The sequence below is a fragment of the Nelumbo nucifera genome, chromosome 4 (assembly GCF_055504915.1).
Source record: "Nelumbo nucifera cultivar China Antique chromosome 4, China Antique-T2T, whole genome shotgun sequence".
Classification (NCBI taxonomy): domain Eukaryota; kingdom Viridiplantae; phylum Streptophyta; class Magnoliopsida; order Proteales; family Nelumbonaceae; genus Nelumbo; species Nelumbo nucifera.
Genome location: NC_142652.1, coordinates 50,178,500 through 50,199,637, shown reverse-complemented (window position 1 = coordinate 50,199,637; position 21,138 = coordinate 50,178,500). Strand labels below are relative to the sequence as shown.

At 46.4% G+C, this 21,138-nt stretch overlaps 32 non-coding genes and 13 pseudogenes across 32 annotated transcripts; all 45 read left to right on the top strand.

Moving 5' to 3' along the window:
* Nucleotides 1-79: 79 nt before the first annotated feature.
* On the top strand, nt 80-198 carry LOC148792497 (5S ribosomal RNA). The gene has a single exon (XR_016074577.1). It is a non-coding gene; the product is annotated as a 5S ribosomal RNA (ribosomal RNA).
* Nucleotides 199-547: 349 nt separating this feature from the next.
* LOC148792496 (5S ribosomal RNA) lies at nt 548-666 on the top strand. The gene has a single exon (XR_016069376.1). It is a non-coding gene; the product is annotated as a 5S ribosomal RNA (ribosomal RNA).
* A 354-nt stretch (nt 667-1,020) lies between these two features.
* LOC148792495 (5S ribosomal RNA) lies at nt 1,021-1,139 on the top strand. Its single transcript, XR_016069318.1, has one exon. It is a non-coding gene; the product is annotated as a 5S ribosomal RNA (ribosomal RNA).
* A 354-nt stretch (nt 1,140-1,493) lies between these two features.
* Nucleotides 1,494-1,612, top strand: LOC148792494 (5S ribosomal RNA; annotated as a pseudogene).
* Nucleotides 1,613-1,966: 354 nt separating this feature from the next.
* Nucleotides 1,967-2,085, top strand: LOC148792493 (5S ribosomal RNA). Its single transcript, XR_016069634.1, has one exon. It is a non-coding gene; the product is annotated as a 5S ribosomal RNA (ribosomal RNA).
* A 357-nt stretch (nt 2,086-2,442) lies between these two features.
* Nucleotides 2,443-2,561, top strand: LOC148792492 (5S ribosomal RNA; annotated as a pseudogene).
* Nucleotides 2,562-2,915: 354 nt separating this feature from the next.
* LOC148792491 (5S ribosomal RNA) lies at nt 2,916-3,034 on the top strand. The gene has a single exon (XR_016071143.1). It is a non-coding gene; the product is annotated as a 5S ribosomal RNA (ribosomal RNA).
* A 354-nt stretch (nt 3,035-3,388) lies between these two features.
* On the top strand, nt 3,389-3,507 carry LOC148792490 (5S ribosomal RNA). Its single transcript, XR_016071142.1, has one exon. It is a non-coding gene; the product is annotated as a 5S ribosomal RNA (ribosomal RNA).
* Nucleotides 3,508-3,861: 354 nt separating this feature from the next.
* On the top strand, nt 3,862-3,980 carry LOC148792489 (5S ribosomal RNA; annotated as a pseudogene).
* Nucleotides 3,981-4,334: 354 nt separating this feature from the next.
* Nucleotides 4,335-4,453, top strand: LOC148792488 (5S ribosomal RNA; annotated as a pseudogene).
* A 354-nt stretch (nt 4,454-4,807) lies between these two features.
* Nucleotides 4,808-4,925, top strand: LOC148792487 (5S ribosomal RNA; annotated as a pseudogene).
* A 345-nt stretch (nt 4,926-5,270) lies between these two features.
* Nucleotides 5,271-5,389, top strand: LOC148792486 (5S ribosomal RNA). Its single transcript, XR_016073500.1, has one exon. It is a non-coding gene; the product is annotated as a 5S ribosomal RNA (ribosomal RNA).
* A 354-nt stretch (nt 5,390-5,743) lies between these two features.
* On the top strand, nt 5,744-5,862 carry LOC148792485 (5S ribosomal RNA). The gene has a single exon (XR_016072965.1). It is a non-coding gene; the product is annotated as a 5S ribosomal RNA (ribosomal RNA).
* Nucleotides 5,863-6,216: 354 nt separating this feature from the next.
* LOC148792484 (5S ribosomal RNA) lies at nt 6,217-6,335 on the top strand. Its single transcript, XR_016071329.1, has one exon. It is a non-coding gene; the product is annotated as a 5S ribosomal RNA (ribosomal RNA).
* A 354-nt stretch (nt 6,336-6,689) lies between these two features.
* On the top strand, nt 6,690-6,807 carry LOC148792483 (5S ribosomal RNA; annotated as a pseudogene).
* Nucleotides 6,808-7,162: 355 nt separating this feature from the next.
* On the top strand, nt 7,163-7,281 carry LOC148792482 (5S ribosomal RNA). The gene has a single exon (XR_016071448.1). It is a non-coding gene; the product is annotated as a 5S ribosomal RNA (ribosomal RNA).
* A 333-nt stretch (nt 7,282-7,614) lies between these two features.
* Nucleotides 7,615-7,733, top strand: LOC148792481 (5S ribosomal RNA). Its single transcript, XR_016071362.1, has one exon. It is a non-coding gene; the product is annotated as a 5S ribosomal RNA (ribosomal RNA).
* Nucleotides 7,734-8,087: 354 nt separating this feature from the next.
* LOC148792480 (5S ribosomal RNA) lies at nt 8,088-8,206 on the top strand (annotated as a pseudogene).
* Nucleotides 8,207-8,560: 354 nt separating this feature from the next.
* On the top strand, nt 8,561-8,679 carry LOC148792479 (5S ribosomal RNA). Its single transcript, XR_016071361.1, has one exon. It is a non-coding gene; the product is annotated as a 5S ribosomal RNA (ribosomal RNA).
* Nucleotides 8,680-9,034: 355 nt separating this feature from the next.
* LOC148792478 (5S ribosomal RNA) lies at nt 9,035-9,153 on the top strand. The gene has a single exon (XR_016074934.1). It is a non-coding gene; the product is annotated as a 5S ribosomal RNA (ribosomal RNA).
* A 354-nt stretch (nt 9,154-9,507) lies between these two features.
* LOC148792477 (5S ribosomal RNA) lies at nt 9,508-9,626 on the top strand. The gene has a single exon (XR_016070704.1). It is a non-coding gene; the product is annotated as a 5S ribosomal RNA (ribosomal RNA).
* A 354-nt stretch (nt 9,627-9,980) lies between these two features.
* Nucleotides 9,981-10,099, top strand: LOC148792476 (5S ribosomal RNA). The gene has a single exon (XR_016075202.1). It is a non-coding gene; the product is annotated as a 5S ribosomal RNA (ribosomal RNA).
* Nucleotides 10,100-10,452: 353 nt separating this feature from the next.
* LOC148792475 (5S ribosomal RNA) lies at nt 10,453-10,571 on the top strand. Its single transcript, XR_016071360.1, has one exon. It is a non-coding gene; the product is annotated as a 5S ribosomal RNA (ribosomal RNA).
* A 355-nt stretch (nt 10,572-10,926) lies between these two features.
* LOC148792474 (5S ribosomal RNA) lies at nt 10,927-11,045 on the top strand. The gene has a single exon (XR_016070016.1). It is a non-coding gene; the product is annotated as a 5S ribosomal RNA (ribosomal RNA).
* Nucleotides 11,046-11,400: 355 nt separating this feature from the next.
* Nucleotides 11,401-11,518, top strand: LOC148792473 (5S ribosomal RNA; annotated as a pseudogene).
* Nucleotides 11,519-11,873: 355 nt separating this feature from the next.
* LOC148792472 (5S ribosomal RNA) lies at nt 11,874-11,992 on the top strand. The gene has a single exon (XR_016071447.1). It is a non-coding gene; the product is annotated as a 5S ribosomal RNA (ribosomal RNA).
* A 333-nt stretch (nt 11,993-12,325) lies between these two features.
* Nucleotides 12,326-12,444, top strand: LOC148792471 (5S ribosomal RNA). The gene has a single exon (XR_016071179.1). It is a non-coding gene; the product is annotated as a 5S ribosomal RNA (ribosomal RNA).
* A 354-nt stretch (nt 12,445-12,798) lies between these two features.
* LOC148792470 (5S ribosomal RNA) lies at nt 12,799-12,917 on the top strand. Its single transcript, XR_016070253.1, has one exon. It is a non-coding gene; the product is annotated as a 5S ribosomal RNA (ribosomal RNA).
* A 354-nt stretch (nt 12,918-13,271) lies between these two features.
* LOC148792469 (5S ribosomal RNA) lies at nt 13,272-13,390 on the top strand. The gene has a single exon (XR_016075624.1). It is a non-coding gene; the product is annotated as a 5S ribosomal RNA (ribosomal RNA).
* A 354-nt stretch (nt 13,391-13,744) lies between these two features.
* Nucleotides 13,745-13,863, top strand: LOC148792468 (5S ribosomal RNA). The gene has a single exon (XR_016071359.1). It is a non-coding gene; the product is annotated as a 5S ribosomal RNA (ribosomal RNA).
* Nucleotides 13,864-14,218: 355 nt separating this feature from the next.
* On the top strand, nt 14,219-14,337 carry LOC148792467 (5S ribosomal RNA). Its single transcript, XR_016069975.1, has one exon. It is a non-coding gene; the product is annotated as a 5S ribosomal RNA (ribosomal RNA).
* A 355-nt stretch (nt 14,338-14,692) lies between these two features.
* LOC148792466 (5S ribosomal RNA) lies at nt 14,693-14,811 on the top strand. Its single transcript, XR_016073440.1, has one exon. It is a non-coding gene; the product is annotated as a 5S ribosomal RNA (ribosomal RNA).
* Nucleotides 14,812-15,144: 333 nt separating this feature from the next.
* On the top strand, nt 15,145-15,263 carry LOC148792465 (5S ribosomal RNA). Its single transcript, XR_016071358.1, has one exon. It is a non-coding gene; the product is annotated as a 5S ribosomal RNA (ribosomal RNA).
* Nucleotides 15,264-15,618: 355 nt separating this feature from the next.
* On the top strand, nt 15,619-15,737 carry LOC148792464 (5S ribosomal RNA). The gene has a single exon (XR_016069822.1). It is a non-coding gene; the product is annotated as a 5S ribosomal RNA (ribosomal RNA).
* Nucleotides 15,738-16,092: 355 nt separating this feature from the next.
* LOC148792463 (5S ribosomal RNA) lies at nt 16,093-16,211 on the top strand. The gene has a single exon (XR_016072677.1). It is a non-coding gene; the product is annotated as a 5S ribosomal RNA (ribosomal RNA).
* Nucleotides 16,212-16,564: 353 nt separating this feature from the next.
* On the top strand, nt 16,565-16,683 carry LOC148792462 (5S ribosomal RNA; annotated as a pseudogene).
* Nucleotides 16,684-17,038: 355 nt separating this feature from the next.
* On the top strand, nt 17,039-17,156 carry LOC148792461 (5S ribosomal RNA; annotated as a pseudogene).
* Nucleotides 17,157-17,511: 355 nt separating this feature from the next.
* On the top strand, nt 17,512-17,630 carry LOC148792460 (5S ribosomal RNA). The gene has a single exon (XR_016075164.1). It is a non-coding gene; the product is annotated as a 5S ribosomal RNA (ribosomal RNA).
* Nucleotides 17,631-17,984: 354 nt separating this feature from the next.
* On the top strand, nt 17,985-18,103 carry LOC148792459 (5S ribosomal RNA). The gene has a single exon (XR_016075128.1). It is a non-coding gene; the product is annotated as a 5S ribosomal RNA (ribosomal RNA).
* Nucleotides 18,104-18,458: 355 nt separating this feature from the next.
* On the top strand, nt 18,459-18,577 carry LOC148792458 (5S ribosomal RNA; annotated as a pseudogene).
* A 355-nt stretch (nt 18,578-18,932) lies between these two features.
* On the top strand, nt 18,933-19,051 carry LOC148792457 (5S ribosomal RNA). The gene has a single exon (XR_016075480.1). It is a non-coding gene; the product is annotated as a 5S ribosomal RNA (ribosomal RNA).
* A 354-nt stretch (nt 19,052-19,405) lies between these two features.
* Nucleotides 19,406-19,524, top strand: LOC148792456 (5S ribosomal RNA). The gene has a single exon (XR_016071814.1). It is a non-coding gene; the product is annotated as a 5S ribosomal RNA (ribosomal RNA).
* Nucleotides 19,525-19,878: 354 nt separating this feature from the next.
* Nucleotides 19,879-19,997, top strand: LOC148792455 (5S ribosomal RNA; annotated as a pseudogene).
* Nucleotides 19,998-20,350: 353 nt separating this feature from the next.
* LOC148792454 (5S ribosomal RNA) lies at nt 20,351-20,468 on the top strand. Its single transcript, XR_016070728.1, has one exon. It is a non-coding gene; the product is annotated as a 5S ribosomal RNA (ribosomal RNA).
* A 354-nt stretch (nt 20,469-20,822) lies between these two features.
* On the top strand, nt 20,823-20,940 carry LOC148792453 (5S ribosomal RNA; annotated as a pseudogene).
* The last annotated feature ends 198 nt before the right edge of the window (nt 20,941-21,138 follow it).

The window sequence follows — 21,138 nt, the reverse complement described above, 5'->3', positions numbered from 1 at the left end:
CACACTTTTTTCAAGTCTAAAACAATTAATGGAGGGGAGCAGGATAGTGCATAAAGATCTAAGCGAGCATGAATTAAACGGGTGCTATCATACCAGCACTAATGCATCGGATCCCATCAGAACTCCGAAGTTAAGCGTGCTTGGGCGAGAGTAGTACTAGGATGGGTGACCTCCTGGGAAGTCCTCGTGTTGCACCCCAAATTTTATTAATATTTTATTTCGATATCGTGTTTGCAAATTCCCTTTCGTTTCAGCGAGACAAACGCAAACAACGCGTCGGATACTCGGACCATTTGCGGCCGTCATTACTGAATGGGAACCGTGCAAGAACTCGGTTTTTGGCATTCGTCGTGCAATGTCGGCCCCACGATAGTATTGCATTTATCCGGGGGTGCGGCAGATCTGAAAAGCAAACTCTCCGCTCACGTAGGATTTTGTGCACGGTTACCGAGGGAGGAAGGCTGCATACACACTTTTTTCAAATCTAAAACAATTAATGGAGGGGAGCAAGATAATGCATAAAGATCAAAGCGAGCATGAATTAAACGGGTGCGATCATACCAACACTAATGCACCGGATCCCATCAGAACTCCGAAGTTAAGCGTGCTTGGGCGAGAATAGTACTAGGATGGTTGACCTCCTGGGAAGTCCTCGTGTTGCACCACAATTTTATTAATATTTTATTTTGATTTGTATTTGCAAATTTCATTTGTTGTTTCGGCGAGACAATTGGAAACAACGCGTCGGATACTCGGACCACTTGCGGGACAATCGTCATTACTGAATGGGAACGGTGCAAGAACCGGGCTTTCGGCATTCGTCACGCATTGTGAGCCCCGCGATAGTATTGCATCAATCCGGGGGTGCGGCAGATCTGAAAAGCAAACACTTCGCTCACGTAGGAGCTCGTGCACGGTTACCAAGGGAGGAAAGCTGCTCACACAGTTTTTTCAAATCTAAAACAATAAATGGAGGGGAGCAAGAGAGTGCATAAAGATCTAAGCGAGCATTAATTAAACGGGTGCGATCATACCAGCACAAATGCACCGGATCCCATCAGAACTCTGAAGTTAAGCGTGCTTGGGCGAGAGTAGTACTAGGATGGGTGACCTCCTGGGAAGTCCTCGTAATGCATTCCAATTTTATTAATATTTTATTTTGATTTGTATTTGCAAATTCCATTTGTTGTTTTGGCCAGACAACTGGAAACAACGCGTTAGATACTCGGACGACTTGCGGCACGATCGTCATTACTGAGTGGGAATAGTGCAAGAACCGGGCTGTTGGCATTCGTCGTGCATTGTGGGCCCCGCGATAGTATTGCATCCATCCGGGGTTGCGGCATATCAGAAAAACAAATACTCCGCTCACGTAGGAGCTTGTGCACGGTTACCAAGGGAGGAAGGCTGCATACACACTTTTTTCAAGTCTAAAACAATTAATGGAGGGGAGCAAAATAGTGCATAAAGATCTAAGCGAGCATGAATTAAACGGGTGAGATTATACAAGCACTAATGCACTGGATGCCATCAGAACTCCGAAGTTAAGCGTGCTTGGGCGAGTGTAGTAGTAGGATGGGTGACCTCCTGGTACGGCCTCGTGTTGCACCCCAATTTTTTTAATATTTTATTTTGATTTGTATTTGCAAATTCCATTTGTTGTTTCGGCGAGATAACTGGAAACAACGCGTCGGATACTCGGACCACTTGCGGGACGATCCTCATTACTGAATTGGAACGATGCAAGAACCGGGATTTCGGCATTCGCCATGCATTGTGGGCCCCGCGATAGTATTGCAGCGATCCGGAGCTGCGGCAGATCTGAAAAACAAACACTCCACTCACGTAGGAGCTTGTGCACGGTTACCAAGGGAGGAAGGCTGCATACACACTTTTTTCAAATCTAAAACAATTAATGGAGGGGAGCAAGATAGTGCATAAAGATCTAATCGAGCATGAATTAAACGGGTGCGATCATACCAGCACTAATGCACCGGATCCCATCAGAACTCCGAAGTTAAGCGTGCTTGGGCGAGAGTAGTACTTGGATGGGAGACCTCCTGGGAAGTCCTCGTGTTGCACCCCAAATTTTATTAATATTTTTTTTCGATATCGTGTTTGCAAATTCCCTTTGTCGTTTCAGCGAGACAAACGCAATCAACGCGTCGGATACTCGGACCATTTGCGGCACGATCTTTCATTACTGAATGGGAACCGTGCAAGAACTCGGCTTTTGGTATTCGTCGTGCAATGTCGGCCCCGCGATAGTATTGCATTTATCCGGTGGTGCGGCAGATCTGAAAAGCAAACACTCCGCTCACGTAGGATTTTGTGCACGGTTACCGAGGGAGGAAGGCTGCATACACACTTTTTTCAAATCTAAAACAATTAATGGAGGGGAGCAAGATAGTGCATAAAGATCTAAGCGAGTATGAATTAAACGGGTGCGATCATACCAGCACTAATGCATCGGATCCCATCAGAACTCCGAAGTTAAGCGTGCTTGGGCGAGAGTAGTAGTAGGATGTTTGACCTCCTGGGAAGTCCTCGTGTTGCACCACAATTTTATTAATATTTTATTTTGATTTGTATTTGCAAATTTCATTTGTTGTTTCGGCGAGACAATTGGAAACAACGCGCCGGATACTCGGACCACTTGCGGGACAATCGTCATTACTGAATGGGAACGGTGCAAGAACCGGGCTTTCGGCATTCGTCATGCATTGTGAGCCCCGCGATAGTATTGCATCAATCCGGGGGTGCGGCAGATCTGAAAAGCAAACACTCCGCTCACGTAGGAGCTCGTGCACGGTTACCAAGGGAGGAAAGCTGCTCACACAGTTTTTTCAAATCTAAAACAATAAATGGAGGGGAGCAAGAGAGTGCATAAAGATCTAAGCGAGCATTAATTAAACGGGTGCGATCATACCAGCACAAATGCACCGGATCCCATCAGAACTCCGAAGTTAAGCGTGCTTGGGCGAGAGTAGTACTAGGATGGGTGACCTCCTGGGAAGTCCTCGTATTGCACTCCAATTTTATTAATATTTTATTTTGATTTGTATTTGCAAATTCCATTTGTTGTTTTGGCCAGACAACTGGAAACAACGAGTCAGATACTCGGACCACTTGCGGGACAATCGTCATTACTGAATGGGAACGGTGCAAGAACCGGGCTTTCGGCATTCGTCACGCATTGTGAGCCCCGCGATAGTATTGCATCAATCCGGGGGTGCGGCAGATCTGAAAAGCAAACACTCCGCTCACGTAGGAGCTCGTGCACGGTTACCAAGGGAGGAAAGCTGCTCACACAGTTTTTTCAAATCTAAAACAATAAATGGAGGGGAGCAAGAGAGAGCATAAAGATCTAAGCGAGCATTAATTAAACGGGTGCGATCATACCAGCACAAATGCACCGGATCCCATCAGAACTCCGAAGTTAAGCGTGCTTGGGCGAGAGTAGTACTAGGATGGGTGACCTCCTGGGAAGTCCTCGTATTGCACTCCAATTTTATTAATATTTTATTTTGATTTGTATTTGCAAATTCCATTTGTTGTTTTGGCCAGACAACTGGAAACAACGCGTCAGATACTCGGACCACTTGCGGCCCGATCGTCATTACCGAGTGGGAATAGTGCAAGAACCGGGCTTTTGGCATTCGTCGTGCATTGTGGGCCCCGCGATAGTATTGCATCTATCCGGGGTTGCGGCATATCAGAAAAACAAATACTCCGCTCACGTAGGAGCTTGTGCACGGTTACCAAGGGAGGAAGGCTGCATACACACTTTTTTCAAGTCTAAAACAATTAATGGAGGGGAGCAAAATAGTGCATAAAGATCTAAGCGAGCATGAATTAAACGGGTGAGATTATACAAGCACTAATGCACTGGATCCCATCAGAACTCCGAAGTTAAGCGTGCTTGGGCGAGAGTAGTAGTAGGATGGGTGACCTCTTGGGAAATCCTCGTGTTGCACCCCAATTTTTTTAATATTTTATTTTGATTTGTATTTGCAAATTCCATTTGTTGTTTCGGCGAGATAACTGGAAACAACGCGTCGGATACTCGGACCACTTGCGGGACGATCCTCATTACTGAATTGGAACGATGCAAGAACCGGGATTTCGGCATTCGCCATGCATTGTGGGCCCCGCGATAGTATTGCAGCTATCCGGAGGTGCGGCAGATCTGAAAAGCAAACACTCCACTCACGTAGGAGCTTGTGCACGGTTACCAAGGGAGGAAGGCTGCATACACACTTTTTTCAAATCTAAAACAATTAATGGAGGGGAGCAAGATAGTGCATAAAGATCTAATCGAGCATGAATTAAACGGGTGCGATCATACCAGCACTAATGCATCGGATCCCATCGGAACTCCGAAGTTAATTGTGCTTGGGCAAGAGTAGTATTAGGATGGGTGACCTCCTTGGAAGTCCTCGTATTGCACCCCAATTTTATTAATATTTTATTTTGATTTGTATTTGCAAATTCCATTTGTTGTTTCGGCGAGACAACTGGAAACAACGCGTCGGATAGTCGAACCATTTGTGGGACGATCGTCATTACTGAATGGGAACGGTGCAAGAACTGGGCTTTCGGCATTCGTCTTACATTGTGGGCCCCGCGATAGTATTGCATCTATCCGGGGGTGCGGCAGATCTGAAAAGCAAACACACCGCTCACATAGGAGCTCGTGCACGGTTACCAAGGGAGGAAGGCTGCATACACACTTTTTTCAAGTCTAAAACAATTAATGGAGGGGAGCAAGATAGTGCATAAAGATCTAAGCGAGCATGAATTAAACGGATGCGATCAAGCAGCACTAATGCACCGGATCCCATCAGATCTCCGAAGTTAAGCGTGCTTGGGCGAGAGTAGTACAAGGATGCGTGACCTCCTGGGAAGTCCTCGTGTTGCACCCCAATTTTATTAATATTTTATTTCGATATCGTGTTTGCAAATTCCATTTGTCGTTTGAGCGAGACAAACACAAACAACGCGTCGGATACTCGGACCATTTGCGGCACGATCGTCATTACTGAATGGGAACCGTGCAAGAACTCGGCTTTTGGCATTCGTCGTGCAATGTGGGCCCCGCGATAGTATTGCATTTATCCGGTGGTGCGGCAGATCTGAAAAGCAAACACTCCGCTCACGTAGGAGTTTGTGCACGGTTACCGAGGGAGGAAGGCAGCATACACACTTTTTTCAAATCTAAAACAATTAATGGAGTAGTGCATAAAGATCTAAGCGAGCATGAATTAAACGGGTGCGATCATACCAGCACTAATGCACCGGATCCCATCAGAACTCCGAAGTTAAGCGTGCTTGGGCGAGAGTAGTACTAGGATGGTTGACCTCTTGGGAAGTCCTCGTGTTGCACCACAATTTTATTAATATTTTATTTTGATTTGTATTTGCAAATTTCATTTGTTGTTTCGGCGAGACAATTGGAAACAACGCGGCGGATACTCGGACCACTTGCGGGACAATCGTCATTACTGAATGGGAACGACGCAAGAACCGGGCTTTCGGCATTCGTCACGCATTGTGAGCCCCGCGATAGTATTGCATCAATCCGGGGGTGCGGCAGATCTGAAAAGCAAACACTCCGCTCACGTAGGAGCTCGTGCACGGTTACCAAGGGAGGAAAGCTGCTCACACAGTTTTTTCAAATCTAAAACAATAAATGGAGGGGAGCAAGATAGTGCATAAAGATCTAAGCGAGCATTAATTAAACGGGTGCGATCATACCAGCACAAATGCACCGGATCCCATCAGAACTCCAAAGTTAAGCGTGCTTGGGCGAGAGTAGTACTAGGATGGGTGACCTCCTGGGAAGTCCTCGTGTTGCACCCCAATTTTATTAATATTTTATTTTGATTTGTATTTGCAAATTTCATTTGTTGTTTTGGCCAGACAACTGGAAACAACGCGTCAGATACTCGGACCACTTGCGGCACGATCGTCATTACTGAATGGGAATAGTGCAAGAACCGGGCTTTCGGCATTCGTCATACATGGTGGGCCCCGCGATAGTATTGCATCTATTCGGAGGTGCGGCAGATCTGAAAAGCAAACACTCCGCTCACGTAGGAGCTTGTGCACGGTTACCAAGGGTGGAAGGCTGCATACACACTTTTTTCAAATCTAAAACAATTAATGGAGGGGAGCAAGATAATGCATAAAGATCTAATCGAGCATGAATTAAACGGGTGCGATCATACCAGCACTAATGCACCGGATCCCATCCGAACTCCGAAGTTAATTGTGCTTGGGCGAGAGTAGTACTAGGATGGGTGACCTCCTGGGAAGTCCTCGTATTGCACCCCAATTTTATTAATATTTTATTTTGATTTGTATTTGCAAATTCCATTTGTTGTTTCGGCGAAACAACTGGAAACAATGCGTCGGATACTCGAACCACTTGCGGGACGATCGTCATTACTGAATGGGAACGGTGCAAGAACTGGGCTTTCGGCATTCGTCTTGCCTTGTGGGCCCCGCGATAGTATTGCATCAATCCGGGGGTGCGGCAGATCTGAAAGGCAAACACACCGCTCACGTAGGAGCTCGTGCACGGTTACCAAGGGAGGAAGGCTGCATACACACTTTTTTCAAGTCTAAAACAATTAATGGAGGGGAACAAGATAGTGCATAAAGATCTAAGCGAGCATGAATTAAACGGATGCGATCAAGCAGCACTAATGCACCGGATCCCATCAGATCTCCGAAGTTAAGCGTGCTTGGGCGAGAGTAGTACAAGGATGCGTGACCTCCTGGGAAGTCCTCGTGTTGCACCCCAATTTTATTAATATTTTATTTCGATATCGTGTTTGCAAATTCCATTTGTCGTTTGAGCGAGACAAACACAAACAACGCGTCGGATACTCGGACCATTTGCGGCACGATCGTCATTACTGAATGGGAACCGTGCAAGAACTCGGCTTTTGGCATTCGTCGTGCAATGTGGGCCCCGCGATAGTATTGCATTTATCCGGTGGTGCGGCAGATCTGAAAAACAAACACTCCGCTCACGTAGGAGCTTGTGCACGGTTACCGAGGGAGGAAGGCTGGATACACACTTTTTTCAAATCTAAAACAATTAATGGAGGGGAGCAAGATAGTGCATAAAGATCTAAGCGAGCATGAATTAAACGGGTGCGATCATACCAGCACTAATGCACCGGATCCCATCAGAACTCCGAAGTTAAGCGTGCTTGGGCGAGAGTAGTACTAGGATGGTTGACCTCCTGGGAAGTCCTCGTGTTGCACCCCAATTTTATTAATATTTTATTTTGATTTGTATTTGCAAATTTCATTTGTTTTTTCGGCGAGACAACTGGAAACAACGCGTCGGATACTCGAACCACTGAATGGGAACTGTGCAAGAACCGGGCTTTCGGCATTCGTCTTGCATTGTGGGCCCTGCGATAGTATTGCATCTATCCGGGGGTGCGGCAGATCTGAAAAGCAAACACACCGCTCACGTAGGAGCTCGTGCACGGTTACCAAGGGAGGAAGGCTGCATACACACTTTTTTCAAATCTAAAACAATTAATGGAGGGGAGCAAGATAGTGCATAAAGATCTAATCGAGCATGAATTAAACGGGTGCGATCATACCAGCACTAATGCACCGGATCCCATCCGAACTCCGAAGTTAATTGTGCTTGGGCGAGAGTAGTACTAGGATGGGTGACCTCCTGGGAAATCCTCGTGTTGCACCCCAATTTTATTAATATTTTATTTCGATATCGTATTTGCAAATTCCATTTGTTGTTTCGGCGAGACAACTGGAAACAACGCGTCGGATACTCGAACCACTTGCGGGACGATCGTCATTACTGAATGGAACGGTGTAAGAACCGGGCTTTCGGCATTCGTCGTGCATTGTGGGCCCCACGATAGTATTGCATCAATCCGGGGGTGCGGCAGATCTGAAAATCAAACACTCCGCTCACGTAGGAGCTCGTGCACGGTTACCAAGGGAGGAAGGCTGCATACACACTTTTTTCAAGTCTAAAACAATTAATGGAGGAGAGCAAGATAGTGCATAAAGATCTAAGCGAGCATGAATTAAACGGATGCGATCATACTAGCACTAATTCACCGGATCCCATTAGAACTCCGAAGTTAAGCGTGCTTGGGCGAGAGTAGTACTAGGATGGTTGACCTCCTGCGAAGTCGTCGTGTTGCACCCCAATTTTATTAATATTTTATTTTGATTTGTATTTGCAAATTTCATTTGTTGTTTCCGCGAGACAACTGGAAACAACGCGTCGGATACTCGAACCACTTGCGGGACGATCGTCATTACTGAATGGGAACTGTGCAAGAACCGGGCTTTCGGCATTCGTCTTGCATTGTGGGCCCCGCGATAGTATTGCATCTATCCGGGGGTGCGGCAGATCTGAAAAGCAAACACACCGCTCACGTAGGAGCTCGTGCATGGTTACCAAGGGAGGAAGGCTACATACACACTTTTTTCAAATCTAAAACAATTAATGGAGGGGAGCAAGATAGTGCATAAAGATCTAATCGAGCATGAATTAAACGGGTGCGATCATACCAGCACTAATGCACCGGATCCCATCCGAACTCCGAAGTTAATTGTGCTTGGGCGAGAGTAGTACTAGGATGGGTGACCTCCTGGGAAATCCTCGTGTTGCACCCCAATTTTATTAATATTTTATTTCGATATCGTATTTGCAAATTCCATTTGTTGTTTCGGCGAGAAAACTGGAAACAATGCGTCGGATACTCGAACCACTTGCGGGACAATCGTCATTATTGAATGGGAACGGTGCAAAAACCGGGCTTTCGGCATTCGTCATGCATTGTGGGCCCCGCGATAGTATTGCATCTATCCGGGGGTGCAGCAGATCTGAAAAGCAAACACTCCGCTCACGTAGGAGCTCGTGCACGGTTACCAAGGGAGGAATGCTGCTCACACAGTTTTTTCAAATCTAAAACAATAAATGGAGGGGAGCAAGATAGTGCATAAAGATCTAAGCGAGCATTAATTAAACGGGTGCGATCATACCAGCACAAATGCACCGGATCCCATCAGAACTCCGAAGTTAAGCGTGCTTGGGCGAGAGTAGTACTAGGATGTGTGACCTCCTGGGAAGTCCTCGTATTGCACTCCAATTTTATTAATATTTTATTTTGATTTGTATTTGCAAATTCCATTTGTTGTTTTGGAGAGACAACTGGAAACAACGCGTCAGATACTCGGACCACTTGCGGCACGATCGTCATTACTGAATGGGAATAGTGCAAGAACCGGGCTTTCGGCATTCGTCATACATTTTGGGCCCCGCGATAGTATTGCATCTATCCGGAGGTGCGGCAGATCTGAAAAACAAACACTCCGCTCACGTAGGAGCTTGTGCACGGTTACCAAGGGAGGAAGGCTGCATACAAACTTTTTTCAAGTCTAAAACAATTAATGGAGGGGAGCAAAATAGTGCATAAAGATCTAAGCGAGCATGAAATAAACGGGCGAGATCATACCAGCACTAATGCACTGGATCCCATCAGAACTCCGAAGTTAAGCGTGCTTGGGCGAGAGCAGTACTAGGATGGGTGACCTCCTGGGAAGTCCTCGTGTTGCACCCCAATTTTATTAATATTTTATTTTGATTTGTATTTGCAAATTCCATTTGTTGTTTCGGCGAGACAATTGGAAACAACGCGTCGGATACTCGGACCACTTGCGGGACGATCGTCATTACTGAATGGGAACGACGCAAGAACCGGGCTTTCGGCATTCATCATGCATTGTGGGCCCCGCGATAGTATTGCATCTATCCGGAGGTGCGGCAGATCTGAAAAGCAAACACTCCGCTCACGTAGGAGCTTGTGCACGGTTACCAAGGGAGGAAGGCTGCATACACACTCTTTTCAAATCTAAAACAATTAATGGACGGGAGCAAGATAGTGAATAAAGATCTAATCGAGCATGAATTAAACTGGTGCGATCATACCAGCACTAATGCACCGGATCCCATTCGAACTCCGAAGTTAATTGTGCTTGGGCGAGAGTAGTAGTAGGATGGGTGACCTCCTGGGAAGTCCTCGTATTGCACCCCAGTTTTATTATATTTTATTTTGATTTGTATTTGCAAATTCCATTTCTTGTTTCGGCGAGACAACTGGAAACAACGCGTCGGATACTCGAACCACTTGCGGGACGATCGCCATTACTAAATGGGAACGGTGCAAGAACCGGGCTTTCGGCATTCGTCTTGCATTGTGGGCCCCGCGATAGTATTGCATCTATCCGGGGGTGTGGCAGATCTGAAAAACAAACACTCCGCTCACGTCGGAGCTTGTGCACGGTTACCAAGGGAGGAAGGCTGCATACACACTTTTTTCAAATCTAAAACAATTAATGGACGGGAGCAAGATAGTGCATAAAGATCTAATCGAGCATGAATTAAACGGGTGCGATCATACCAGCACTAATGCACCGGATCCCATCCGAACTCCGAAGTTAATTGTGCTTGGGCGAGAGTAGTACTAGGATGGGTGACCTCCTGGGAAATCCTCGTGTTGCACCCCAATTTTATTAATATTTTATTTCGATATCGTATTTGCAAATTCCATTTGTTGTTTCGGCGAGACAACTGGAAACAACGCGTCGGATACTCGGACCACTTGCGGGACGATCGTCATTACTGAATGGGAACGATGCAAGAATCGGGCTTTCGGCATTCGTCATGCATTGTGGGCCCCGCGATAGTATTGCATCTATCCAGAGGTGCGGCAGATCTGAAAATCAAACACTCCGCTCACGTAGGAGCTTGTGCACGGTTACCAAGGGAGGAAGGCTACATAAACACTTTTTTCAAGTCTAAAACAATTAATGGAGGGGAGCAAGATAGTGCATAAAGATCTAAGCGAGAATGAATTAAACGGGTGCGATCATACCAGCACTAATGCACCAGATCCCATCAGAACTCCGAAGTTAAGTGTGTTTGGGCGAGAGTAGTACTCGGATGGGTGACCTCCTTGGAAGTCCTCGTGTTGCACCCCAATTTTATTAATATTTTATTTCGATATCGAATTTGCAAATTCCATTTGTCGTTTCGGCGAGACAAACACAAACAACGCGCCGAATACTCAGACCATTTGCGGCACGATCGCCATTACTGAATGGGAACCATGCAAAAACCGGGCTTTTGGCATTCGTTGTGCATTGTGGGCCCCGCGATAGTATTGCATCTATCCGGGGGTGCGGTAGATCTGAAAAGCAAACACTCCGCTCACGTAGGAGCTTGAGCATGGTTACCAAGGGAGGAAGGCTGCATACACAGTTATTTCAAGTCTAAAACAATTAATGGAGTGGTGCAAGATAGTGCATAAAGATCTAAGCGAGCATGAATTAAACGGATGCGATCAAGCAGCACTAATGCACCGGATCCCATCAGATCTCCGAAGTTAAGCGTGCTTGGGCGAGAGTAGTACAAGGATGCGTGACCTCCTGGGAAGTCCTCGTGTTGCACCCCAATTTTATTAATATTTTATTTCGATATCGTGTTTGCAAATTCCATTTGTCGTTTGAGCGAGACAAACACAAACAACGCGTCGGATACTCGGACCATTTGCGGCGCGATCGTCATTACTGAATGGGAACCGTGCAAGAACTCGGCTTTTGGCATTCGTCGTGCAATGTGGGCCCCGCGATAGTATTGCATTTATCCGGTGGTGCGGCAGATCTGAAAAACAAACACTCCGCTCACGTAGGAGCTTGTGCACGGTTACCGAGGGAGGAAGGCTGGATACACACTTTTTTCAAATCTAAAACAATTAATGGAGGGGAGCAAGATAGTGCATAAAGATCTAAGCGAGCATGAATTAAACGGGTGCGATCATACCAGCACTAATGCACCGGATCCCATCAGAACTCCGAAGTTAAGCGTGCTTGGGCGAGAGTAGTACTAGGATGGTTGACCTCCTGGGAAGTCCTCGTGTTGCACCCCAATTTTATTAATATTTTATTTTGATTTGTATTTGCAAATTTCATTTGTTCTTTCGGCGAGACAACTGGAAACAACGCGTCGGATACTCGAACCACTGAATGGGAACTGTGCAAGAACCGGGCTTTCGGCATTCGTCTTGCATTGTGGGCCCTGCGATAGTATTGCATCTATCCGGGGGTGCGGCAGATCTGAAATGCAAACACACCGCTCACGTAGGAGCTCGTGCACGGTTACCAAGGGAGGAAGGCTGCATACACACTTTTTTCAAATCTAAAACAATTAATGGAGGGGAGCAAGATAGTGCATAAAGATCTAATCGAGCATGAATTAAACGGGTGCGATCATACCAGCACTAATACACCGGATCCCATCCGAACTCCGAAGTTAATTGTGCTTGGGCGAGAGTAGTACTAGGATGGGTGACCTCCTGGGAAATCCTCGTGTTGCACCCCAATTTTATTAATATTTTATTTCGATATCGTATTTGCAAATTCCATTTGTTGTTTCGGCGAGACAACTGGAAACAACGCGTCGGATACTCGAACCACTTGCGGGACGATCGTCATTATTGAATGGAACGGTGTAAGAACCGGGCTTTCGGCATTCGTCGTGCATTGTGGGCCCCACGATAGTATTGCATCAATCCGGGGGTGCGGCAGATCTGAAAATCAAACACTCCGCTCACGTAGGAGCTTGTGCACGGTTACCAAGGGAGGAAGGCTGCATACAAACTTTTTTCAAGTCTAAAACAATTAATGGAGGGGAGCAAAATAGTGCATAAAGATCTAAGCGAGCATGAAATAAACGGGCGAGATCATACCAGCACTAATGCACTGGATCCCATCAGAACTCCGAAGTTAAGCGTGCTTGGGCGAGAGTAGTACTAGGATGGGTGACCTCCTGGGAAGTCCTCGTGTTGCACCCCAATTTTATTAATATTTTATTTTGATTTGTATTTGCAAATTCCATTTGTTGTTTCGGCGAGACAATTGGAAACAACGCGTCGGATACTCGGACCACTTGCGGGACGATCGTCATTACTGAATGGGAACGACGCAAGAACCGGGCTTTCGGCATTCATCATGCATTGTGGGCCCCGCGATAGTATTGCATCTATCCGGAGGTGCGGCAGATCTGAAAAGCAAACACTCCGCTCACGTAGGAGCTTGTGCACGGTTACCAAGGGAGGAAGGCTGCATACACACTCTTTTCAAATCTAAAACAATTAATGGACGGGAGCAAGATAGTGAATAAAGATCTAATCGAGCATGAATTAAACTGGTGCGATCATACCAGCACTAATGCACCGGATCCCATCCGAACTCCGAAGTTAATTGTGCTTGGGCGAGAGTAGTAGTAGGATGGGTGTCCTCCTGGGAAGTCCTCGTATTGCACCCCAGTTTTATTAATATTTTATTTTGATTTGTATTTGCAAATTCCATTTGTTGTTTCGGCGAGACAACTGGAAACAACGCGTCGGATACTCGAACCACTTGCGGGACGATCGCCATTACTGAATGGGAACGGTGCAAGAACCGGGCTTTCGGCATTCGTCTTGCATTGTGGGCCCCGCGATAGTATTGCATCTATCCGGGGGTGTGGCAGATCTGAAAAACAAACACTCCGCTCACGTCGGAGCTTGTGCACGGTTACCAAGGGAGGAAGGCTGCATACACACTTTTTTCAAATCTAAAACAATTAATGGACGGGAGCAAGATAGTGCATAAAGATCTAATCGAGCATGAATTAAACGGGTGCGATCATACCAGCACTAATGCACCGGATCCCATCCGAACTCCGAAGTTAATTGTGCTTGGGCGAGAGTAGTACTAGGATGGGTGACCTCCTGGGAAATCCTCGTGTTGCACCCCAATTTTATTAATATTTTATTTCGATATCGTATTTGCAAATTCCATTTGTTGTTTCGGCGAGACAACTGGAAACAACGCGTTGGATACTCGAACCACTTGCGGGACGATCGTCATTACTGAATGGGAACGGTGCAAGAACCGGGCTTTCGGCATTCGTCGTGCATTGTGGGCCCCACGATAGTATTGCATCTATCCGGGGGTGCGGCAGATCTGAAAATCAAACACTCCGCTCACGTAGGAGCTCGTGCACGGTTACCAAGGGAGGAAGGCTGCATACACACTTTTTTCAAGTCTAAAACAATTAATGGAGGAGAGCAAGATAGTGCATAAAGATCTAAGCGAGCATGAATTAAACGGATGCGATCATACTAGCACTAATTCACCGGAACCCATTAGAACTCCGAAGTTAAGCGTGCTTGGGCGAGAGTAGTACTAGGATGGGTGACCTCTTGGGAAGTCCTCGTGTTGCACCCCAATTTTATTAATATTTTATTTCGATATCGTGTTTGCAAATTCCATTTGTCGTTTCAGCGAGACAAACACAAACAACGCGTCGGATACTCGGACCATTTGCGGCACGATCGTCATTACTGAATGGGAACCGTGCAAGAACTTGGCTTTTGGCATTCGTCGTGCAATGTGGGCCCCGCGATAGTATTGCATTTATCCGGTGGTGCGGCAGATCTGAAAAGCAAACACTCCGCTCACGTAGGAGCTTGTGCACGGTTACCGAGGGAGGAAGGCTGGATACACACTTTTTTCAAATCTAAAACAATTAATGGAGGGGAGCAAGATAGTGCATAAAGATCTAAGCGAGCATGAATTAAACGGGTGCGATCATACCAGCACTAATGCACCGGATCCCATCAGAATTCCGAAGTTAAGCGTGCTTGGGCGAGAGTAGTACTAGGATGGTTGACCTCCTGGGAAATCCTCGTGTTGCACCCCAATTTTATTAATATTTTATTTTGATTTGTATTTGCAAATTTCATTTGTTGTTTCGGCGAGACAACTGGAAACAACGCGTCGGATACTCGAACCACTGAATGGGAACTGTGCAAGAACCGGGCTTTCGGCATTCGTCTTGCATTGTGGGCCCCGCGATAGTATTGCATCTATCCGGGGGTGCGGCAGATCTGAAAAGCAAACACACCGCTCACGTAGGAGCTCGTGCACAGTTACCAAGGGAGGAAGGCTGCATACACACTTTTTTCAAATCTAAAACAATTAATGGAGGGGAGCAAGATAGTGCATAAAGATCTAATCGAGCATGAATTAAACGGGTGCGATCATACCAGCACTAATGCACCGGATCCCATCCGAACTCCGAAGTTAATTGTGCTTGGGCGAGAGTAGTACTAGGATGGGTGACCTCCTGGGAAATCCTCGTGTTGCACCCCAATTTTATTAATATTTTATTTCGATATCGTATTTGCAAATTCCATTTGTTGTTTCGGCGAGACAACTGGAAACAACGCGTCGGATACTCGAACCACTTGCGGGACGATCGTCATTACTGAATGGGAACGGTGTAAGAACCGGGCTTTCGGCATTCGTCGTGCATTGTGGGCCCCACGATAGTATTGCATCTATACGGGGGTGCGGCAGATCTGAAAATCAAACACTCCGCTCACGTGGGAGCTCGTGCACGGTTACCAAGGGAGGAAGGCTGCATACACACTTTTTTCAAGTCTAAAACAATTAATGGAGGAGAGCAAGATAGTGCATAAAGATCTAAGCGAGCATGAATTAAACGGGTGCGATCATACTAGCGCTAATTCACCTGATCCCATTAGAACTCCGAAGTTAAGCGTGCTTGGGCGAGAGTAGTACTAGGATGGGTGACCTCCTGGGAAGTCCTCGTGTTGCACCCCAATTTTATTACTATTTTATTTCGATATCGTGTTTGCAAATTCCATTTGTCGTTTCAGCGAGACAAACGCAAACAACGCGTCGGATACTCGGACCATTTGCGGCACGATCGTCATTTCTGAATGGGAACCGTGCAAGAACTCGGCCTTTGGCACTCGTCGTGCAATGTGGGCCCCGCGATAGTATTGCATTTATCCGGTGGTGCGGCAGATCTGAAAGGCAAACACTCCGCTCACGTAGGAGCTTGTGCACGGTTACCGAGGGAGGAAGGCAGCATACACAGTTTTTTCAAATCTAAAACAATTAATGGAGGGGAGCAAGATAGTGCATAATGATCTAAGCGAGCATGAATTAAACGGGTGCGATCATACCAGCACTAGTGCACCGGATCCCATCAGAACTCCGAAGTTAAGCGTGCTTGGGCGAGAGTAGTACTAGGATGGTTGACCTCCTGGGAAGTCCTCGTGTTGCACCCCAATTTTATTAATATTTTATTTTGATTTGTATTTGCAAATTTCATTTGTTGTTTCGGCGAGACAATTGGAAACAACACGTCGGATACTCGAACCACTTGCGGGACAATCATCATTACTGAATGGAACGGTGCAAAAACCGGGCTTTCGGCATTCGTCATGCATTGTGCGCCCCGCGATAGTATTGCATCTATCCGGGGGTGCAGCAGATCTGAAAAGGAAACACTCCGCTCACGTAGGAGCTCGTGCACGGTTACCAAGGGAGGAATGCTGCTCACACAGTTTTTTCAAATCTTAAACAATAAATGGTGGGGAGCAAGAGAGTGCATAAAGATCTAACCGAGCATTAATTAAACCGGTGCGATCAAAGCAGCACAAATGCACCGGATCCCATCAAAACTCCGAAGTTAAGCGTGCTTGGGCGAGAGTAGTACTAGGATGGGGGACCTCCTGGGAAGTCCTCGTATTGCACTCCAATTTTATTAATATTTTATTTTGATTTGTGTTTGCAAATTCCATTTGTTGTTTTGGCGAGACAACTGGAAACAACGCGTCAGATACTCGGACCACTTGCGACACGATCGTCATTACTGAATGGGAATAGTGTAAGAACCGGGCTTTCGGCATTCGTCATACATTGTGGGCCCCTACGATAGTATTGCATCTATCCGGAGGTGCGGCAGATCTGAAAAGCAAACACTCCGCTCACGTAGGAGCTTGTGCACGGTTACCAAGGGAGGAAGGCTGCATACAAACTTTTTTCAAGTCTAAAACAATTAATGGAGGGGAGCAAAATAGTGCATAAAGATCTAAGCGAGCATGAATTAAACGGGCGAGATCATACCAGCACTAATGCACCGGATCCCATCCGAACTCCGAAGTTAATTGTGCTTGGGCGAGAGTAGTACTAGGATGGGTGACCTCCTGGGAAATCCTCGTGTGCACCCCAATTTTATTAATATTTTATTTCGATATCGTATTTGCAAATTCCATTTGTTGTTTCGGCGAGACAACTGGAAACAACGCGTCGGATACTCCAACCACTTGCGGGACGATCGTCATTACTGAATGGGAACGGTGCAAGAACCGGGCTTTCGGCATTCGTCGTGCATTGTGGGCCCCACGATAGTATTGCATCTATCCGGAGGTGCGGCAGATCTGAAAAGCAAACACTCCGCTCACGTAGGAGCTCGTGCACGGTTACCAAGGGAGGAAGGCTGCATACACACTTTTTTCAAATCTAAAACAATTAATGGACGGGAGCAAGATAGTGCATAAAGATCTAATCGAGCATGAATTAAACGGGTGCGATCATACCAGCACTAATGCACCAGATCCCATCCGAACTCCGAAGTTAATTGTGCTTGGGCGAGAGTAGTAGTAGGATGGGTGACCTCCTGGGAAGTCCTCGTATTGCACCCCAATTTTATTAATATTTTATTTTGATTTGTATTTGCAAATTCCATTTGTTGTTTCGGCGAGACAACTAGAAACAACGCGTCGGATACTCGAACCACTTGCGGGACGATCGCCATTACTGAATGGGAACGGTGCAAGAACCGGGCTTTCGGCATTCGTCTTGCATTGTGGGCCCCGCGATAGTATTGCATCTATCCGGGTGTGTGGCAGATCTGAAAAGCAAACACTCCGCTCACGTCGGAGCTTGTGCACGGTTACCAAGGGAGGAAGGCTGCATACACACTTTTTTCAAATCTAAAACAATTAATGGACGGGAGCAAGATAGTGCATAAAGATCTAATCGAGCATGAATTAAACGGGTGCGATCATACCTGCACTAATGCACCGGATCCCATCCGAACTCCGAAGTTAATCGTGCTTGGGCGAGAGTAGTACTAGGATGGGTGACATCCTGGGAAATCCTCGTGTTGCACCCCAATTTTATTAATATTTTATTTCGATATCGTATTTGCAAATTCCATTTGTTGTTTCGGCGAGACAACTGGAAACAACGCGTTGGATACTCGAACCACTTGCGGGACGATCGTCATTACTGAATGGGAACGGTGCAAGAACCGGGCTTTCGGCATTCGTCGTGCATTGTGGGCCCCACGATAGTATTGCATCTATCCGGGGGTGCGGCAGATCTGAAAATCAAACACTCCGCTCACGTAGGAGCTCGTGCACGGTTACCAAGGGAGGAAGGCTGCATACACACTTTTTTCAAGTCTAAAACAATTAATGGAGGAGAGCAAGATAGTGCATAAAGATCTAAGCGAGCATGAATTAAACGGATGCGATCATACTAGCACTAATTCACCGGAACCCATTAGAACTCCGAAGTTAAGCATGCTTGGGCGAGAGTAGTACTAGGATGGGTGACCTCTTGGGAAGTCCTCGTGTTGCACCCCAATTTTATTAATATTTTATTTCGATATCGTGTTTGCAAATTCCATTTGTCGTTTCAGCGAGACAAACACAAACAACGCGTCGGATACTCGGACCATTTGCGGCACGATCGTCATTACTGAATGGGAACCATGCAAGAACTCGGCTTTTGGCACTCGTCGTGCAATGTGGGCCCCGCGATAGTATTGCATTTATCCGGTGGTGCGGCAGATCTGAAAGGCAAACACTCCGCTCACGTAGGAGCTTGTGCACGGTTACCGAGGGAGGAAGGCAGCATACACAGTTTTTTCAAATCTAAAACAATTAATGGAGGGGAGCAAGATAGTGCATAAAGATCTAAGCGAGCATGAATTAAACGGGTGTGATCATACCAGCACTAATGCACCGGATCCCATCAGAACTCCGAAGTTAAGCGTGCTTGTGCGAGAGTAGTACTAGGATGGTTGACCTCCTGGGAAGTCCTCGTGTTGCACCCCAATTTTATTAATATTTTATTTTGATTTGTATTTGCAAATTTCATTTGTTGTTTCGGCGAGACAATTGGAAACAACACGTCGGATACTCGGACCACTTGCGGGACAATCGTCATTACTGAATGGGAACGGTGCAAAAACCGGGCTTTCGGCATTCGTCATGCATTGTGGGCCCCGCGATAGTATTGCATCTATCCGGGGGTGCAGCAGATCTGAAAAGCAAACACTCCGCTCACGTAGGAGCTCGTGCACGGTTACCAAGGGAGGAATGCTGCTCACACAGTTTTTTCAAATCTAAAACAATAAATGGTGGGGAGCAAGATAGTGCATATCGATCTAAGCGAGCATTAATTAAACGGGTGCGATCATACCAGCACAAATGCACCGGATCCCATCAGAACTCCGAAGTTAAGCGTGCTTGGGCGAGTGTAGTACTAGGATGGGTGACCTCCTGGGAAGTCCTCGTATTGCACTCCAATTTTATTAATATTTTATTTTGATTTGTATTTGCAAATTCCATTTGTTGTTTTGGCGAGACAACTGGAAACAACGCGTCAGATACTCGGACCACTTGCGGCACGATCGCCATTACTGAATGGGAATAGTGCAAGAACCGGGCTTTCGGCATTCGTCAAACATTGTGGGCCCCGCGATAGTATTGCATCTATCCGTGGGTGCGGCAGATCTGAAAAGCAAACACTCCGCTCACGTCGGAGCTTGTGCACGGTTACCATGGGAGGAAAGCTGCATACACACTTTTTTCAACTCTAAAACAATTAATGGAGGAAAGCAAAATAGTGCATAAAGATCTAAGCGAGCATGAATTAAACGGGTGAGATCATACCAGCACTAATGCACTATATCCCATCAGAACTCCGAAGTTAAGCGTGCTTGGGCGAGAATAATACTAGGATGGGTGACCTCTTGGGAAGTCCTCGTGTTGCACCCCAATTTTATTAATATTTTATTTTGATTTGTATTTGCAAATTCCATTTGTTGTTTCGGCGAGACAACTAGAAACAACGCGTCGGATACTCGGACCACTTGCGGGACGATCGTCATTACTGAATGGGAACGATGCAAGAATCGGGCTTTCGGCATTCGTCATGCATTGTGGGCCCCGCGATAGTATTGCATCTATCAGGAGGAGTGGCAGATCTGAAAACAAACACTCCGCTCACGTAGGAGTTAGTGCACGGTTACAAAGGGAGGAAGGCTGCATACACACTTTTTTCCAATTTATAACAATTAATGGAGGGGAGCAAGATAGTGCATAAAGATCTAAGCGAGCATGAATTAAACGGGTGCGATCATACCTGCACTAATGCACCGGATCCCTTCAGAACTCCGAAGTTAAGTGTGCTTGGGCGAGAGTAGTCTAGGATGGGTGACCTCTTGGGAAGTCCTCGTGTTGCACCCCAATTTTATTAATATTTTATTTCGATATCGTATTTGCAAATTCCATTTGTCGTTTCGGCGAGACAAACGCAAACAACGCGCCGGATACTCGGACCATTTCGGCACGATCGTCATTACTGAATGGGAACCGTGCAAAAACCGGGCTTTTGCCATTCGTCGTGCATTGTGGGCCCCGCGATAGTATTGCATCTATCCGGGGGTGCGGCAGATCTGAAAAACAAACACTCCGCTCACGTAGGAGCTTGAGCATGGTTACCAAGGGAGGAAGGCTGCATACACAGTTTTTTCAAGTCTAAAACAATTAATGGAGTGGTGCAAGATAGTGCATAAAGATCTAAGCGAGCATGAATTAAACGGATGCGATCAAGCAGCACTAATGCACCGGATCCCATCAGATCTCCGAAGTTAAGCGTGCTTGGGCGAGAGTAGTACAAGGATGCGTGACCTCTTGGGAAGTCCTCGTGTTGCACCCCAATTTTATTAATATTTTATTTCGATATCGTGTTTGCAAATTCCATTTGTCGTTTGAGCGAGACAAACACAAACAACGCGTCGGATACTCGGACCATTTGCGGCGCGATCGTCATTACTGAATGGGAACCGTGCAAGAACTCGGCTTTTGGCATTCGTCGTGCAATGTGGGCCCCGCGATAGTATTGCATTTATCCGGT